Source organism: Miniopterus natalensis, chromosome 7 (assembly GCF_054644295.1).
Source record: "Miniopterus natalensis isolate mMinNat1 chromosome 7, mMinNat1.hap1, whole genome shotgun sequence".
Taxonomy (NCBI): domain Eukaryota; kingdom Metazoa; phylum Chordata; class Mammalia; order Chiroptera; family Miniopteridae; genus Miniopterus; species Miniopterus natalensis.
This window is the reverse complement of record NC_142087.1, coordinates 61584138-61603241: the sequence shown is the minus strand read 5'-3', so window position 1 is coordinate 61603241 and position 19104 is coordinate 61584138. Positions and strand designations below refer to the sequence as shown.

The 19104-nt window shown below is 48.4% G+C and overlaps 1 protein-coding gene across 1 annotated transcript in view; it reads left to right on the top strand.

The window, feature by feature from the left end:
- The window catches only part of ZBTB7C (zinc finger and BTB domain containing 7C), a 295617-nt gene that overhangs the window by 60761 nt on the left and 215752 nt on the right, over positions 1-19104 (top strand). Inside the window, exon 2 of the mRNA XM_087818616.1 lies at positions 7842-8066. The gene's annotated coding sequence lies outside the window, so the exon portion shown is untranslated. The remainder of the gene's footprint in view (positions 1-7841; positions 8067-19104) is intronic.

The window sequence follows — 19104 nt, the reverse complement described above, 5'->3', positions numbered from 1 at the left end:
GAAGCAGAAATGAATGCCCATTCAGGTGAGGCCTCAAGACACAAGACTTCACTTATCCAGAGACCAGCCTGCTGTCACCTCTCTTATCCAGAACACAGCCGCCAGAGTGAGGAAGATGTACCTTTGAGCGTGGCTGAAACCATGCTTCTTATTCCTGAAGACACCCCTTCCCCGACCCTTGCTCAGAATGTCGTGGTTGAGTGGCCTAGGAGGATTCTGAGTTGCAGTTTAGAAGCAGGGGAAGCTTCTGCAGGCAGGCACACCCAAACAGGCAGATGGCCTCTGGGCACCTCACTATGGGAAGGGGCAGGTAGGACAGAAGAGAAACTGAGTGGCAGGGACAAATGGCCCAACATAGCAGAGAGCCTTAGAAAAATATCCGAGGGCTGTCAAGACAAGGTTACAGGATGTTTAGCACCTTAGCCACGCAAGGAACAAAGCGGGAACAGGTTTTTTTTTAATTGGCCCCCCATGGAACAAAGCTGGGGAAAGACATACACAAACAAATTTTAGGTTTTATATTCGTTGCCCCAAGAGGAAGAGAAGTATATAAACATTAAAAAAATACTTTGTGCAGTAGGGTTGAAACAAAACACATTTTGTTGCTTGAAGGACAATTTTAGTTGTCTAGCAAATTCTTGTTTGTGAAATACCTCATGTGTATGGATAGATAAAGGCTTATTCCTGATGACATCATAGAGTTTTAAGACTGAAGGAGACCATGAGATTCTGTAAACCCACTGAAACATTTTTATAGATGTTGCAATTGAGGTTCAGAGATGTGAAGTGATTTGCCCAAGGTCTTACAGCCAGATGGTGGCAGAATGGGGTTTTGAACTTGATTCACTAGAGTGAAAAATGATTCAGGGGTTGGGGAGCAGGCCTGGGTTCAGACACTGTACCTCGGGCAGGAGCAACCTGATTGGGGCTGGGACCCCTTCTAGCCACTCAGAGATCAGAGCCAAGGCCTAGGTGGGAGATTGAGGGCCTGAAACATCTGCCCAAGGACAAGTTGAAGAGACACTGTGCAGAATGGGTTGGGGTCTGGTGAATGGGTGGGTGGTGCTGGTAAGCCAGGAGAGGTGACCTGAGGTGCGCAGGGCAGTTTGGGGGCAGGGAGTTGGGTGGGGTGTGAACATGCCTGATATGTAAGCAAACCATAGGCATCCATCCCCTGGACACCTGTTCTAGAACAGTCCATCTTCAGGCATGTCAGGAACTGGTTTGAAAGGCAGCTTGCAGCCCTGAAATGGGCAACAAAGAAGAAAATGACAAACACTCCTTGTACTCTTGTGGGAATCAGCTCCTGGAGTTGGGTTTTTGCTTTCTATTTCCTGCAGGAGAGGAAGAAAGGGCTCCAAACCCAGCCTGTCCAGTGCAAACCTGTGTCAGCTTCTTACTGAACATCTACCCACAGACTTCCCATTTCTACTCTTAATAACCACAAGCTCGGGGTTACCAGGGTCTCCTTGTTGCTATAGTGACAGGTGATAGCGCCAGACTTCCAAAGCGCTGGACCCTTGGCTTAGAGGAAAAACAGAATCTGGGTTGCTTTATTTTTGGGTTTGACTGAGAAGGTTTAATGCGCCATTTTTTGGCCCTTGTAACTATGGCAGTTTGCGCTCAAAATGTATCAAACCTCAGTATCACAGAATAGCTGATAAGCTGGGGAAGCGGACATCTGAGAATGTATAGATGGTAAATTTTAAACTACAAAAACGACAAAACTTCTTTAAGAACATCTAGAAAGTGGCAAAAAAATAATTATACATGAGGTTACATTACCGTAACACGGCCTTGGTGGTCCTGAGCTGTAGCCCTTCTATCAGTTTTCTTAAACGTGCGCTTGGCAGAGTGGAAGACGAGCGTGCATGTGACTGGTGGTCTGCTTTTTCATTTACCGTGTCCTAAGCATCTTTTTGGGTTGCCACATTACCTCAATAAACATTATTTTTATTGGTTGGATAATATCACATCTTTTCGTAAAACATTCTCTCACTTGGCCTCTTCAGTGTCTCTTGAACCCACATTTGGTCTCCATCATGCCATTGCTGTCAAAATTCTACTCCTTATTTGGACACCTGGCCAGCCTTGTCCCTGTTCCTCCCCCCCATACCCTCACACCCACCAAACACACATGCACACACGCAAACACACACGCACACGCACACACACACGCCAGGATTTCCTCTGCTCTACAGCCTTGCCAATCAAAGGCGGGGTCCAAAACCAGTGGCATGGGCACCCCCTGGGAGCTTGTTAGAAATCCAGAATCTTTGACCCCACCTGGGACCTACTCAATCAGAATCTACATCTGTATTTGGACAAGATCCCCAGGTGATTCATAGCATATTAAAGCTTTGGAAGCACTGCCCCTTGGCTCCAGGATAAAATCAACACTCCTGGCTGGGTGTACAACCTGCTGAGGGGAGACCAAATGGCGAGGGGGCAGGAGTGAATAGGGAAGGGTCAGGTCCTTGGGACAAGCACAGGTGGTCATCACTGTGGGCAGCTGTGGGCCAGGAACCTTAGAGAGGCTGTGGGAAGGGGGAGACTCTGAAGAAAGTTCTAAAAGTCACATCCATGGAAGATGCAAGGTTGAAAACGGAGGGCCCAGTTGACTAGTAGGGGCAGGAGTGTGGGCTGGTGGCTGTGCTCACTCTCGCTGTAGAGATGAAGAAGCTGAGGCAGAGAAATTAAGTTGCTTGCTCAAGGTCGCAAGCGAGTAAGTGGTGGAGCTGGGATACAAACCCGATTCCAGAGCCCACACTCTTAACCACCCTGCAGAGCAGTGTAGGGTACCGACAGGAGGAAGAAAAGAATAGAAGGATGTTAAGCTCCTACAAGGAGCTGGGTATTTTTTATTATCACATAGAATATTCACAACAGCCTTTGGATGTGGGTACTCACACCCCATTTATAGTTGAGGAGGTCCATTTGCACCACGAATAAGCTCTTATCGGAGTTCACATAGTTACTAACAGCTGGAGGCAGGGTTTGAACTCAGGACATTTTGGGTACCGAAGTGATGCTCTTTCTACCTTGCAAACTCCATCAGCAACATATGGAGTTGGTCTCTGCCTCAGAACAGCTTTTCTTCTTCCTTCCCCCTTGCTTTAAAACCCTACCTTTGCCCCAGGGACACATTCCCCTTGCCCATTGAGGACAAACAAAGGGCAGATCTTAGATGTTTTCTCTCAATCCTTATAACTGTGAAATGCTAGGATGTCAGAAGATGCCTGGTTTAGCATTTAATCCAACTGCCTTATTTAAAAGGTAAGGAAACCCGAAGTCCAGAGAGCTCAAGTGACTTGTCTGAGGTCACACAGCTGGCTAGTCACAGATCCAAGACTCTGGATTCAGTGCTGCTTTCCCAACTCTGGGCTGTATTTGTATCTGGTGCCCGGTCAGGCCAGCCAGCGCTGGGCAGTGTTGTGTTGCTAGGTCAGTACAAGTTCAGGCTTAAGTTTAGGCTAGAGGATGCAATGGATGAACCTCCATTTTATAAAACAAACTAGTAAAAATAATGTCTGCTTGTTAAAAATCCAAGCAGTGTGGAAGTATGTCCGGAAGCTCTTGAAAGCCCCGCCCCCTCCTGGCCCTCCCCAGCCCACTCCCCAGGGGTATCCACTTAGTGCTGTCTTCAATGTCTCCTTAATTTTCCTGCCAGCCCTTGGGTTTTGTAGGATCCATGCCACAGCAAGGCTATTTTTAACAAGCATCCCGGGCTTTAGGGGTTGAGGAGAGGGGAAGAAAAAAATATGCCATTTGTATATTTTTAATCCATGCACATTTGAGAAGGCAGTGGTTTTCCTGTCCACCCTGCCAAGGGTTTTGGGCAATTGATTAGACTTACTGGGTGCAGGGTAATCCTTTCTCTTCCTCTAATGAGGCTGGAAGGCCACGGAGGGGTTCAGGTGATGTTTCCGGGACTGGTGGCTGTCTCAGTTGGCTGCCTCCTGATTCTGCCTGCACCCAGCACTCACCCTCCCACAGCCTCGAAAATCCTGGCTGGATCTCCCGGGGGAGAAGAGGCCTGGGAACCTGACTCTTTGTGCCAGGCTCATATTTAGAAATGTCTCCAGCCAGAGCCTGGCATCTGTCCCGCTTGGGCTCTGGGCAGGGGCTGTAGTCACATGTGCTGCCTTCGAGTGGGCAGATTCTGAGTGGGCAACAGCCCACTTTGAATATAAACACACTCTTTTTATAGTGAGGAGCTGGCATCTGAGCCTGTGCTCCTGGGTACTGGGTGAGGCCAAGTGCTGGTAGCCAGATGGACGGCAGGGAGAGGGTAAGACATGGCTCGAACCGGGCAAAATGGTGGTGGAGAGGGGTCCCAGCTGCCTGCCCCCCACCCCAGTCCCCATCTGTTTTGCTTCCCCAAGTGCCCAGAGTGCTGTCCCTGCCTGAGTAGGGGTCCTGCAACCCCATGGGGGGCCAGACAGTGCCCCGTTCTGGACTTTACTGTCCTTTCTGCCTCATGAGTTCCCCAGTCTGTTTAGGGGCAATACTGGAAGGTGGTATGGAGTGGGACAGGGTGAGACCTGGATGTGGGGCCACCTGTGGCAGGGTCTTGTTCTATCTCTCCCTGTCTGTGAGCAGCCAGCCCTTCGACCTCTCCAGATCGCACCTCTAAAACGTGGCCCAGGTGACATCATCAGTGCAGGCTCTGACAGAGAAGGTTCTACAGTTTCTTGCTCACCCTGCCTTCTTTCCACGACAAATGAATGAGACCAACTGACCCCAGCCTTAACTAGTAGGTTCCTGGGTAACAAACGTGATGCCGTAGCCCTTTCATTCACTCTTGCTTCAGTATTTAATGAGCACCTGCGAAGTGCAGGCCCTGTGCTGTCACGAACCCCACAGTGACTGTTAGGAGCTTTCAGCTCTCCTGATGTCGCACCTCTCACCCCTTTGCAGGCCTTCCCAGGGGGACCCGAGTGGCTTGCTCATCAAATCCAGCTCTCTGTCGAGAAGGCTGCTTTCCTGCAGCTGAACCTTCAGAGAGAATCAAGTGTAGCAATAGGACTGCCCTCCTGCAGCCTTATGCCAAGCAGGCGCCTAGTCCTCAAGCCCCTGGCAGCCCTCACCTCCCTGCCCCATCCTTCCCTCCCCTCCCCACATCTCAGAGAAAGAAAGCTCCAAGTAGTGGTCAAGAGGGGTGAATAGATATTTTCTTTGTATCTCCTGGAGAAACATGGTAAATACACAATAACTGAACGAACGAACGAATGAATGAATGAATGAGGGAAGGGAAAAATGGAAATTCAGTCTCTGCTCCAAAGGAGCTTAAATTCAGAGGAAAAGAACCAGATTTGTGGGTCTGAATGGGGCCCCAGGGATCCAGGGATCTGCTTACACCCTCCTTTTATGGCAAAGGAAATTCAGACTCCGAGGCGGGAGGGGCTGCGGTGCGAAGCCTGTGGCAGACCTTGGAGGTCAGAGGATCGAGAAATCACCCGGGGAGAGTGAGATCCGGTACCCAACACAAGGCTGCCCTACTTTCCCTCTGCCGCTGCCCTAAGAGTCCCTCGTCCTTGGAAAAAATTGCCTTTTCATATGGTTGGGAGTGGACAGTGCAATTTTTCTTCGAGGGTTAATTGTTTTGCTGACAGCACAGATAATTAGGAATGAGAATCCCGGAGTGAGGGCGACAGCACCATCTGCTGTGAATATGTTTCAACCCCACCTTGCAGGAGGGCTCAGAAGGGCTCCTGTCCTCACCCTCCCCACCCCCAGCAAAAAATGACGTGCTCTAGCCGTTTGCTTCAGGAGCTAGAGCCACCAGGTGACTGTGCAGCCAGTGGGATCGACTGGTGACCAGCTTCTAAAGCATGCAGCATGTTCCCCTCCCGCATGGCATCCAGTGCACAGAGTGGGGCTCGGGGAGAGCTTCCAGGCTGAATGAGGACCCACCAGGCTGTCTGGGATACAGAGCACTAACACCCGTGGGGATACCTTTCTGTTCCTCCTGTGACCTGATGTTCCGAGGTCTGGTCCTCTGTTGATTGGAGGTGGGCGTGTGGGTCCACCCTGCCTTCCATCACCAGGTAAGAATTTCCTAGGTCTCGACTTCCTCTGTGTCAGTAGAAGCAGAGCAGCTTTGGGATCAAGCAGATAATCCCACTGTCAGGAGCAGCTGAGATCTTCTTTCATATGGGTGGAACGTCATGCCCCCCCCTTTTTATTATTTAGAAATATATCATATATACAAAAGAGCATTGACATGTATATATGCGTTTTGAAGGTAATAATAACAATTTCTTTGTTCTTTCAAAGGGACTTCTAACCTCCAGTGCTGTCTTGCCCAGAAATGCCTCAGAGGCTGAGCCATAGGGAGTCAGGTCGCCCAGGGGGCTCAAGTTCAGAACAGTCCCCGAAGCCGTGGCTATTCATCACAGCCGATTTCCTCTTTGCCTGAGCTGCTCCTAGTGGCTGGGAGCCTCCACATCCCTGCCTTCCTATTTATCACTCTGTTCTCTCTGTGCTTTCTCCTCCTAGGCTCTCCTGTCGGGGGAGAAACCAAAAACATGATTGTTCTCTTCTCCCCATCCCCCCTTAGCAGGCCAGGCCTGCCTCTGTTCCCCTCCTCCTTCCCACTCCTATTGACTGGCCACACCCCAGAGGTGACATGAAATTACCCCAGGGCCAGGGAGCTTGCTGGAAAGTGATAATCAGAAGTCAAGAATTCCAGTCTGGGCTCTTTCACTAACTTACTGTGTGATTTTTAGCGAGATTCTTAACCTTTCTGTGCTTCCGTTTTCTCATCTTTAAATACCCCTTTACATTGCTACTATGAAACCAAATGGGTCCAATGAATGCAAAAACAGCTCAAAGTGTATACATCATTCTAGGTGTTGTAAGACATTGTCATCATCGTGATTACAGAATCCATGGGACTTCATGTCTCTGTCTTCCTGTGCCACTCCCATCCCTGTTCATGGTGCTTCCTCTTACCTGCAGCACTGGGGGCCCTGGCAGAGCTGCCCACCTGCCTCAGTCCCTTCTCAGCAGGGGTTCCATTGAAGCCCAGAGGAGCCTGAGACTTGGGTGGAGCTCAGGATCACAGCCATCCCAACAACAGGAGCCCCTCTCCCACCCAGTTGCTGGAGGCCATGCCTGGCCAGAGGTGCAGGGTTGGTCAAATCTCTATACTGGGGTAGGGCTGCTTCTAGCTGAAGCCCCTTATTATCCACCCCACCACCCCAGAATATGAGCCAGGTCTTGGCTGTGAAATGTAGTCACTTAGAGTCCAGTATCTGTGTCGCTCACCCTGTGAGGTCTGCATCTCCACTCTTGTCTCTTGCTCTGAGCGAAAGTCTGTGAAAGGGGGCTCACCATCAGCTGCAAGGTCGGTGGCCTTCCTGGAGCTCCCAAACTACAGCACACGGGAAGCCTTGTCCGAGGGACTTGAGCTACAAAAGTTGAGGACTGTCCCTGGTAGACATGTTCTTGGTCTTTGTCGTCTCATTGGTGGAGGGAGAGCACCCAGGTCCTTCCTCTTTCCTGGGCAATGAGTTTCTGTTGGTGAATATGAGCCAAACTCTGAATGAGTGACTGAAGGTGGGTCTTTCAGGAAGATAAGATGAAATATTTGTGGTAAGAAGACAGGAATAAAGATGTATGTGTGTATGTGTGTACGCCGAGGCCTGGGATAGCGTTGGTAGGCGGGACATTGGCAATGAAGAAAGACTCTGGCTGAGATAGATTCATAGAGTCACCAAGAATTGCAAGACCTAATAATAAAGAGCAATGAGAGGATGACTGGAAAGTTCTAGAACAGTTAAAACTTGGACATACGTCTTTAGTCCCAGTAACAGAGACCTTTGTTCTTCCCACAGGTCCCCTCTGAAGCAGCTGGAGTTCTGGAGGCCTAGCCACCCCTGAGGAGTGGGCCAGCCAGGACAGCAAGAAGGGATGGCGTGGAGGCCTCCCAGGGCCTGAGTAGTGTGTGTAATCCACAGCTCGTTGGACCTGGAGCCTCCAAGTCGGGGGCCTGCACCAGCCAGGAGACAAGAAGAATCGATGCTTCTGCCCCTGGCGACATGTACACGGTGTAATGACAGGTAATGAACCTGAGGCTCATCTATTCTTTCTGAATGATATGACAGGTAGGAGAATACATCAGCCTGCAGGAGACATAAAATGTCAACCCTTGGGAAGATAACTATGCAAACAAACCTAGTAAGGCCTGATAAGATGATAGATGGATGCTTTCCAGTTATTAGTTTCTGCCCTGTGCGCTTGCTGGAGCCAGGCCCCGGAAGATTTAGCGTCAGGTGGGTTCACTTCCTGTGCCTAATGGAAAGGCCCGATGCTGTTATGTGTGTAACTCCTCTTGCTTGAGGAACTCAGAGTAACAAATCAAGAAGTCATTACTCCCCGTCAGCTCCCTGGGGACTCAGGGAGTTGAAGGCAGTGGGAAGCAGAAGCAGCAGAAGGAACAGGAGCTCCTTCACGTATTGGTGATTCCTGAGGGATAGGCCTGGGGACACACTAGTTGGGAAGCCTTCCAATTGGTTCAGATTTTTCAAATGACAGGGTGAAGCAATGGGTATTTCTTGTAAAAAAAAACACTAGAGGGGGACTTTGTGACTCCCTCCATCCCTCCAAGGATGCCAGGACAAGTAACAGATGATCAGGGGTGGCTGGGAGAGATCTCAAGTAGGGGTCTGGAGAGCCCAAGAGGGGCTGGCAGACACAGCTAGAAGGCCAGCCAAGTTAGGAAGCATCAAGCAGGTGCCCAGAGCTTAGAAGACAGGGCCCAAGGATAGAAGGATGGGGGGGGGGGGGCAGTGGGACTGGATACCCTAAAGACGAGCTCCGTTCCATTGGTCCTCTGGTCTTCACTGTGTATGTTTTATAGTGTGCCACTCTCGCAACTTCCACCGGGAAAACCATAGGCTGGGGTGGAAGCAAAAATAGCTTGGGGCCTTGGGAAACTGACCAGGGCAGGGGGAGAGAGGCAGTGGCCTGGGGCGGGAGGCCCAAAGGGGTGTGGCAAATTCCATTCCAGTGCAGGCCAGTGTCAGGGTCCACAGGGTCGAGCCAAGGGGTGGGGAGGGGCAGAGTATTAAGGCTTCTGGGTGGCCTTGTTCTAAATCAGGCAGAAAGAATAAGACGAAGGAGGAATCCAGAAATCTGAGTCCAGCTCTAGGAAATGGATCAGCTACAGGCACCAGGCGGGCTCAGGACTTGGCTCCTGTCTATGTGAGGAAATGGAAGGGGAATTGAGTTCCAGGGACCCCAGCAAGAATAGTCGGGGGACTTGTTATGCCTAGAGGGCCTTGGCTAGGGAGCTGGCAGCTCCACAGGTGCCCAGGGTATCCCAAACCATAGTGTACTGGCCCTGAGCTATTCCCAGACCCCACCTCTCAGTGGGACAGGTGGTCTGTGCATCACAGCGTTGACTGGGGACCTGAGCAAGGCTGACCCAGTGAGGCCTCATGATGGGAGGTGATGGAGGTTACGAGGAGGCAGGAAAGGTCCAGTGCTGCATGCAGGTGGGTGAGTGAAGACTTCATCATGCATGAGGCCAGGAAGGTAAGGGGCGACACGCTTCTTGATGAAGGCATGAAAGGGCATAGGATTGGGTCTGTCAGAAGGTTCTTAACCTAGTTTACCAATATTTTACTGAGTACCTATTGTGTGCTGGGCACTGTGCTAGGTACCAGAAATGCAAAGATACCCGAGCTGTGTCTGCTCCTGGGGAGGGAGTACGTATGAGGAGAGGAAAAAGTGTGGGACTGGAGACAGATCCACAACTCTGAGAGCCTCAGGCTCCTATCTTCAAAGCAGTAGGACACTCACAGGCTAGGTGTGAAAATTAAATAAAATAAAACTTGCACAACACTTGGCACAGCAGCTGGCACCCTAATAAGTGATCAATACATTTAGTTTACTTCCACTGTTCCACTTTTGGAGGAGCTCACAGTCTGAGGCAGCAGAGAAGCCTGGGAGAAATGCATTCTAATTCCCAGGACCATCAATTGCTAACAGGGCTTGAGACTTGGGCAGTGAAACCTGGTTATCAGGTTTCCTCTGGCTGTGGATAGTGTGGTTTAAGGTGGATCTGAGTACACAGAACTGGTCCTATACTCCGTTTGCGTGGTCTGGCTGGGTCTGGGGATTCTGTATGGACACTGAGTATGGGCGAGAAGACTGGGTCCAGGAATTTCCAGAAGTGTTCGAAAGACAGGCCATTCTCAGAATGCTTGAGAGGCTTGCCTCGTTGGCTTCTAGTGCTGTTCTGCGGAGTGGGGCAAGGTGAGGTGGGAAAGGAAACCCAGGCAAGACTTGGCACCTGGAATAGGGCTGCTCAGGAGAGGCTGAGCACAAAACACACGTATTATTTTTAATGTTCTAGTAGCCACCTTAAAAAAGGTAAACATAGTAAGTGAAATTATTTGTAATAATGTGTTTCATTGAACTCAACATGGTCAAAGTATTATCCTTGCAACATGTAATCAATATAAAAATCATTAATGAGATAGTTTAGATTCATCTCTGAAGTCCAGAGTATATTTGACGCTGACTGTACATCTCAGTTTGGAGCAGCCACATTTCAAGTGTTTAGTAGCTCCATGTGGCTAGTGGCTCCTGTATTGGACAGCTCAGGTCCAGAATCTAGACTAGAATCTAGAATATCGTGCCAAGGGGGGTACCCAGAGCTGGGTGAATCTTGAACTAAACAACAGGATGTACTATTACTTCCTCTTCTTATGATTCATCTGGAATGAATCCCTGGGTAAATTGGCTTGAATGATCAGAGATGCAGTGCTCTAGATGGTGACATATGTTCTCTGGAACCAGCGCTGGCTTCACATCTCACCAGCTGGGCTCAGAGCACCACCACCTGTGCTGGTTCTGGGGCTGACCTCAGGCAGTTCCTGAAACTCCCTGAGCCTTGGAAGCTTCATTAAAAGTGGGACTAATAATTTCTATCATGTTGGGTAACTATCAGGACTAAATCAATTAATGAATAATTGCTCTGTGACATTTGATGTCAAGAAATAATCCTTTTATTTTCCTGAATCAGATGAAAACTCATTTGAGTTTCCCTGCTGGCTAAGTTTGGTAAAATTTTCCTACCAGGCATTTCTATTGCTCTGTCTCCATCCTTCTGTTGTATGAGAGTGGTGGGGCTTTTCATGTCAGGACAGATGGGGAAGGGACGGGGCTTAGAGCTTGGCCCAGCGTAGTGACAGCTGCCTGTGGCCCCTCCCCATCCAGACCTGGCCATCTGGAGGAGCCAAGCCCTGCAGGCAGCATGTGCCCCTATGTCATCTCTGCCATAGGGAACATTGGAACCCACAGGCCCTCACCTCTAAGGTGGGACACTGCCAGGGCACTGCCCTCCTGTGGAGTGGGGTTCGTCAGCCACTCCAGGTTTGCTACCTAAGCCATCCCAGGTACCTTGGCACCCAGCCCAGGGATCCTACTCCAAAAGCTGTATGTCTTTCAACCCACTTTCTTCTGTCTCCCATCCTCAGCCTTTGTAATAAAGGTCCCTCCTTACCCTACCTGCCCCCTTTCCTTCCCTGGTCATAACAATGCCGGCAACTCCACCTTAGGGCCGGGGAGCCCATTGTTACAGAATATGGGTGCTCTTTCTGGGAGTAGAGGAGTACATTTTTTATTATTCTCTGAATGACAGCTGCTTTAGCCACTGGCCCCCAACAACAGCAGAAAACAGTAATTGCCGTGTACATTCATTCACATAGGCACAGGGTCAGCACTCTATAAAATCAAGTTCTCCTATGCCCAGCCACCCTGGAGAATGAATTACATAATTTCCACCTTCTGGGGTTTTTCTGAGACTCAGATGAGATAGGGTATGTGAAAATCTTTGTAAAGTTATAAAATGTTATTGAGAATCTTAATTCCCTCCCTGGGCTGTTTTCTGGTCTGGGCCCTGGGTCGATTCGCACTGTGCCCTTCTGCTCAGCATCACATGGCGGGTGGCCCACCAGAACTGTCCGCTCACCAGGAGGCTCGGCTGTGTGCCCCCACCAAGTGCTGCTCCCCAAGAGGCAGCCTCGGAATCAGCCCCTGGCCTCCTGTTCTCTGGGAGAGAGGAAGGACCTGTTTCAGTGGCAGCAGTGTTTTCCTAACATCTGAGTTTGGAGTCCACCCAGATTATCATTAAAGTTCATAATTCGTCCTTCTGGGCCTAAGGGAAGCGAAACAGCCATCTAAGGAGCCTCCATAGGTCCGTTTCTCTTACCTGGCCTGGGCTCGGTGAGGATTCTGCGATGGGGGAGGAGGTTTGACGGGAATGTGTACAGGCAGATCTCACATCCTCAGGGCCTGGTATGGAGAGAGCAGGGGAAGCAGGTACAGGTCGGTAACGTGAAGCTGACTTGGGTGCCAGCTGCACTGGAATTAGTACAAAGGCTGCAGAATGAATGGAAGTTCTCCAGGCTTGGGGAGAGACATGGTGTCTTCAAGGCTGGGTCAACATGATGCGGTGTGTGGCTGGGTCAGGGGTCCTTGGATGCTCACGGTCGTGGCCTGTGGATCCGTGTGCTGCTGCTCCCTCTCTAGACTGGGGTTGTTCCTGATTCTTGATGCCTCTCCTGGGGCCTGAGAGCTCAAGGCTGTCACGAATCCTAAAAGAGTCCTACGAACCAGTGTCATTATGACAACGTTTATTTTAAAAGTTAATCTATGGTGTATTTAAGGAACAGTGAAGAGGGGGTTTTACAAAACCAAGCACATTCAGGTAGAGATGTAACCTTGGCTTTTTTAAGCTATGAAGAACTCTCAATTTCCCCAGGCCTTCATGTTCCCGTCTATTAAATGGGCATGAGAAGTATTGCAATGATTTAATCCTGGTACTGGGTCTGCATGCATTTATTTGAAAAGCAAGAGGCATTATGAATCTTAATCTCCAAAGATTTGAGAGTATTAAATGGCAACACCCTTTCCTTGCCAAGTCTGCACTATGTAATTCTGTTCTTAGTCTATTGCTTCCTGGGGACCCCCGGGGAACGTCTTCTGATATATCACCTTAAAATCTTGCAGCAGGGAGAGGCAGAAAGCCACATTGCCCTTGACTGGCAACCTTCATATGAGTATTTAACAATTTTAATTTTTCATGGTTCCCCTGATAAAAATAGTGCCCTACTAAAAACAAATACATTTGTATTTTCCATCTCCTTAATTCGTTTCTAATTCGGGGGTTCTTATTAGCTTAAAATCATCTCTCTGAAATGGTCCTTGGATGATGAAAAAAAAGTGAAAACCACAATCAATTCTAGAGTGATCATACTATTTAATTATGCTGATTGGAGCACTAGAGACCCCTGGCAAAACGAACCTCTCAGAATAAGCTTGATTTGTGTAATTTGGTTTTTAAAACTTTTGGATGCATATTTATCACGTTGAACTGTGTGTTCTTGTTCTCCTTGAGATCCTGACTCATCTAAGAGATGGGTGGAGAGATCCACAGGCTGAGCCCGTGGAGTCACTGGTAGGCCCTGACCTGAAGGGAACTCGGGGTCCCCAGCTTGTCTGTTCATTTAAAAATGTCTTTTCTTTAAAGAAAAAAAGAGGAAAGGTAAAAGGTCACCTAGAGACAGTCTAGGAAAGGATAGGCTGGTAGAATTTTGGATCTTGATGATTGGAGAGAGTCTTCCATAAAATCATAGAAAATGGGCAAATCCTAGGTTAGAGATGTATCTAGAACCAATTTCTAGAATGTGATAGAACTGTAGAGACACTGGGAAGACCTAGTTGCTTAAAAAAGGATGTGCCCCTCCATCCAAAGCCATGGATCAATAGTAGCTTTGCTGCAGTTGGACAACTAGATGGCATGTCATAAGAAGGGCACAGCACCACCTATGATGTGTTCTTGCCATAGAGCTGAACCTAAATCTCTGCAAGCCTGTAGATCTAACTGCCACTTTATACAGGGACTATAGGAACATGTGTGGCACCACCGCAGGGGAGCCATCCCCAAATCTAGACCAAGAGAAGCTTCAAACTGCTCCAGACTGCTCCAACAAGGATGGCAAGGGGAAGAAAACGGGAGGGGTAGGGGGAGTTCTTATGGATTAACAGTTTTAAGAGACATACCAACCAAATGCACTCCATGGGGCTGGTTTGAATTCTGATCCAAGCCCACCTGCTGTAGAAGGACATATTTGAGAGAATCAGGGAGGTCAAATATAGGCTGGGTGTTCGATATTCAGGAATCATTGTTAACTTTTTTAGGGTACGTAATAGTGTGTCAGTGTTACATACTGAAGTATTTGTGGAGGACATGATGTGATATCTGGGATTTTCAGTATTTCAGAAAAAAGAGGGTGGGAGAAGCAAAACACAGAATGTTGAATATTGGTGATGGGTATGTGGGGATTTATACTGTTTTTCTATTTTTCTATATTTGAAAAGTTTAGTAATAAGTAAAAAAAATAGTAATAAGAAATGTGCTTAATAAATTTCACCATTAGAGCTTTATTCACCTAGCTGAAGCCTTTCTTAGTCTGTAATATACAGCTTCTCCTGGGAGCGTGGTTTACCCTTTAGGAAAGTCATGCTGGGGCAATAGAAAATCGCCATGTAAAATGCCCCCCTGCAAAAGGGTTCCAGGTAAGGAAAGTTTGGAGAAGGTTGTGTTGAACTAAGCCCTTCAGGTTATTCCAGAGCCTTGGTTATGCTAATACACACTGTGCATCTTGGATGGGGGTTGGCTATAGCAATGCAGTGCTCCCCAAAATCATGTGTCATGTGCTTTGAAGGAGAGAGAAACCCCCAGCCTCTTCCAAGAAAATCTGAATAAAGGCAGAAACCTGGGTTCCAGAGCTGTTCTGTGTACTCACTGGTCATTGGGCAATCACTAAAACTTTTGAGCCCCAGTTTTCTTACCTGTGAAATGAGCTTAATATCACCTGCCACCTACCTTATAAGATTATGAAAGGGCTTTGTACAGTATAAAGCCCCATACCTCAGGGTAAGTGGTGTGATTATTACTTGGCGCCATTTTCTGAAACTCAGTCCACAACGTTTTCTTGGATGCTCATGGGTCTCTATACAGGTGTAATCTACCGTCATCCAAAGTATGGACTATTGTGGGTGTCACATATGCAGTAGATACAGAGATGGTAAAAACAAGCTCTCTGCCCTTGGGGAGCTCACGGTGGAGTCAAGGCGGTGAGAAGAAAGCAGTGATGGGGACTGCTAGCAAAGCCATCATCCCTAGGGATAAATGAGAAGTGCAGGTTCAGGGGAAAGAGGATAGGTGTTAGCTGGGGCGGTCCTCGAAGGCCACCTGGAGGAGGTGGCACTGACCTGGGCCTTGAGGCCTGGGGAGGATTTGGACTGGCCATCCCTTTGCTGGTTATGGATCACTCAGTTGGAATGCTTCCCTGTCTCCCGCCTCCGCTCTCCCACATTCTGCAGCTGAGCACATAAACCTTGTTTGGATGACAGTCTTATCTGACTTGGGAGCCCAAGTCCTCCCTATCCGGAACTGGTCGATGCTTTCCTTGCCCAACCCTCCCAGACTCGCCCCCTCTGTCTCCACCTTTTGTTTTCATCTTCCCACCAGAGCTGAGAGGCTGGGATTACTCACCCCATCCACACTCACTCGCTCCTGCCTTCTTTTAAGTTTTTAAAAACATACATAAACCACAGAAACAAAGCAGTGAATTATGACTCAGACGCACCCAAGCCTTCATGTGGAAATGTTTATCATCATCAAATCATTTCGTGTGGCAGGGAGAGAAGACAACCTGAGTAGAAATCTTGGAAAAGATAGGCAGCAGCTGCTTAAGTCAAGGTGAGGGTTTTGAGGTGCTCTTGGGAGCTAACTTGGTCTCTTGGGTGCAGAGAGCTGGTTGGGGGGGCTCCAGCTTCCCCTGCAAGGTAGGCATGGAGTTATTTGGGATGTGAATAGCAGTCAGGGCACTTGTTACCTAAGAGTCCACCCATGCTGCTCTTTAATTTACACAGCAGGAGTGAAAGAAATGGCCCTAGGAAAGGACAGAGCTGTGGTGGACGCTTCAAGTCAACAAGGAGGCCCAGCCCTGTGCCATGTGAGGACTCAAAGACAAACTGGACACATGCCTTGTCCTCAAGAGTCCTCCATGGACAGATCTCAGCCCACTCCTGGCACATTGGAAGGCTCACAAAGCTATTGTTAGGATTGATATTTTGAGAAAGGACTTACCCAGTGCCTGGCACAAAGTTGGCCCCACTGTGGACTTTCGCAACAACCACAGACCTCAGCTTTGGGTTCCCAGAGCCCTGGTGTTGAGTTCTGGCTCTGACACTTGGGGCAGGTGACTTCGACTCTCTGAGTCTCAGTGTCCTCAAGTGTAGGATGGGGTAACAACGCCTCCATCCCGGAAAGGTTGGGAGGATGAACTGAAATGTGTGGAGAGAGCTCTTGGCCCCCAATGGGCCCGTAACAACTTTCAGTTTTTCTTTTTGCCTCCTGTCACTGAGGAGGAACAAGGCATGGGACAAACTGTGTTGAGCCCCAGTTTCCTTACCTACCAAATGGAAATAATTAGAATACTTGTCCTACTGACATTATTTAACTATGAAGAAACAGTTTAATGGGCAATGTAGGTAAAAACACTTCAAAGAGTTTAAAGAGTTAGTCAAAACATTTTTAAAAATGCACACATATGTATTTATGTACATAAACTTGCATATACAAACCATACTCAGAAGACAAAATCTGAGTGGCAAAATGTGACCCTGTCATGGTGCAGGTGGTCTGGGAGGGAGAGACGTAGCACCTGACTCTAGGCTGGTTTGTATCCCGGTTTTTGGCCGTTTCACTTTCCCAGAGGCCGTTTGTCCACTGTTCTGGGCCTGCAGCCCCGGCAGAGGGGGCCGCGGGAGAAGCACATGGCCAGGCCCAGAAGATCTAGCGTCCAGCTCTGCCTCTGGCAACTCCCAGGTGACCCTGAACAAGTCAAGTAGCCAATTCCTCAGACACAAAAATGAAGGCTCAAGACTGCCAGTCACAGGACATCAAGAAAATCCAATAGGAAAATGCGCTAAAACCTTTCTAAGTTGTAAAGCAGGAACCAAAAGGGAGAGGCCACTATCTTTGTAACTGTCAGCCAGGCCTCATAACCCAGTGGAACAAAAGGCTTAATAATGCTCCTTAACTGATTAATATGCACCCCGCCTTTTGAAGAGACAGTGGTGATTATTTTTCTATCAGAGAGACACTCCTTAAAGAAGCCTCCCCTGACCCTGACCCTCTGTTGCTTTTCTGCATCAGACGGTATATCTTCTCCCAGCCTGATGGGTACAGTCAGGTGAGCGTTGGGGCTGAAAGCAGCCATCCATTTACCCACTTAGTCTAATTTGCTTTGTAACTCAGCACTCAGTCTGAGGCTTTGATTTACAGTTAAAGTTCATCTTTAAATGAACACTTGTCTGGAATCTTCCATCAGTCAATGGTGGTGGCATTGACCTGGCAGCCAGGTTCTGGAGTGCCAAGTCTATATATATATTTTTTGGGGGGGTGGCAATATTTCCCCTACCAGCTACATAAAGAACCTTCCACAAATATACACTTACTTTATTTTTGGGCCACACGGCATAGTGGAAAGAGCCCAGGGCTGAGCCGGGAGATAGGACCTGCCAGCCAAGCCTTGCCACTAACTCACTGTGTGACTCCAGGCAGAAAAGCCACTTGACCTCTCTGGGCTTCAGTCCCCATCTGCCGATGGCACAGGGTTGGAAGTGAAGCTCTTTCCCTGAATCTCTGACTTGGCACACCAGACCAACCTGGTATGCAGTGAATGAGAGAGATCTGTATTCAGATTACAAATATAATAACTGCTTTGTATAAGAAAAAAATTAAACAATATAGAACTATTTAATAGAGAAAGGGAAGGGAATTGTTATACTCTCCCTCCCTCTTCAGAGACCATTCCTATCAGCAATCCAGGGAAATGTTAATCCATATCACTGTCTGTATCTATATTGTGACCATGGATCTGGAAAAATATATCCCTATTACACAACAATGGAATCAAGCTACATATTATGTTCTACAGCTTATGTTTTTACTTAATAGCTTTAAAAAAAAACCTGTTCATATACCTCGCTCTAATTTTTTATAATATGGATATAATTTGTTAATAGGCCAGAATTAATTTCACCTCCTCGATAGACATCTGGGTACTAGCAGTGCATTTTCATTGATTTGATGGTAGGCTGCCCCTCCTACTCCAGGAGCAGGTCAGAGAGCCCTGGAGGGGAAGAGCACCTTTCATTTAACCAGGAAGCTGCCATCCTTTGCTGAGGGTGCTGCCCTCTTCCCTCTCCAGATTCTTCTCCAGCAAGTACTATGGCTGAGCAATGCTGGGGCACAGAGCATTGCTCCCCAAAACTGGGGGCACCCAGGCCAAGCTGGGAACAGAGTGAGGAAGGCCAGGGTGGTGGTGACTGGAGCTGTGGGTCAGAGTGTGCTGGGTGGGCAGGAGTCTGAGAATGTGAACATTGTACTTTGTGCAGTTTGATTGCCCCTGGAACCACAGACCATCAGGAGCTGCAGTAAAAGTGAATCAGGGTCGAGCCTGGGAGCAAACGTGGGCAGAGCCCTGCAGAGATGGGTTCTGGCCTGCCACTGGCCCCATCCTTCCATCCTCTTAGTTCCCCCAGTGACAAGGCAGAAAGGCCAGGCCACTGTGGCCAGCCTGAGCCATCTGCTTATTTGCATTCTGTTTCCAGCCTCCTCCCAGACAGAGGCTAGTGATGCACCCTCCACTCCTGGGCCCGGACAGGGTACTATAAGCATCCATTTCTCAGAGAGGGCAGAAGGGAAAAATTTTTGGCTCTCGAGCCTGGAATTATTTCCCTTTTCCTCTTTCCTATTGTGTTTAATTGAATTAAGAGTTTTTGAGTAGGTAAAGAACTCATATAGTTCAAAAATCAAAAAAGGTGTATACTGAAATTTCTCACTCACTTGTCCCCTTCTATCTGTACCCACTGTCACCCACTATAGGCACCATTTATATTACTTTCTGGTTTATTTTTCCAGTGTTCCTTTATGCTATAATATAGAAATTTGAATATATATCTTAGTTTACCACTTTACTATATACAAGATAGCCTAGTGTTTACTCGATT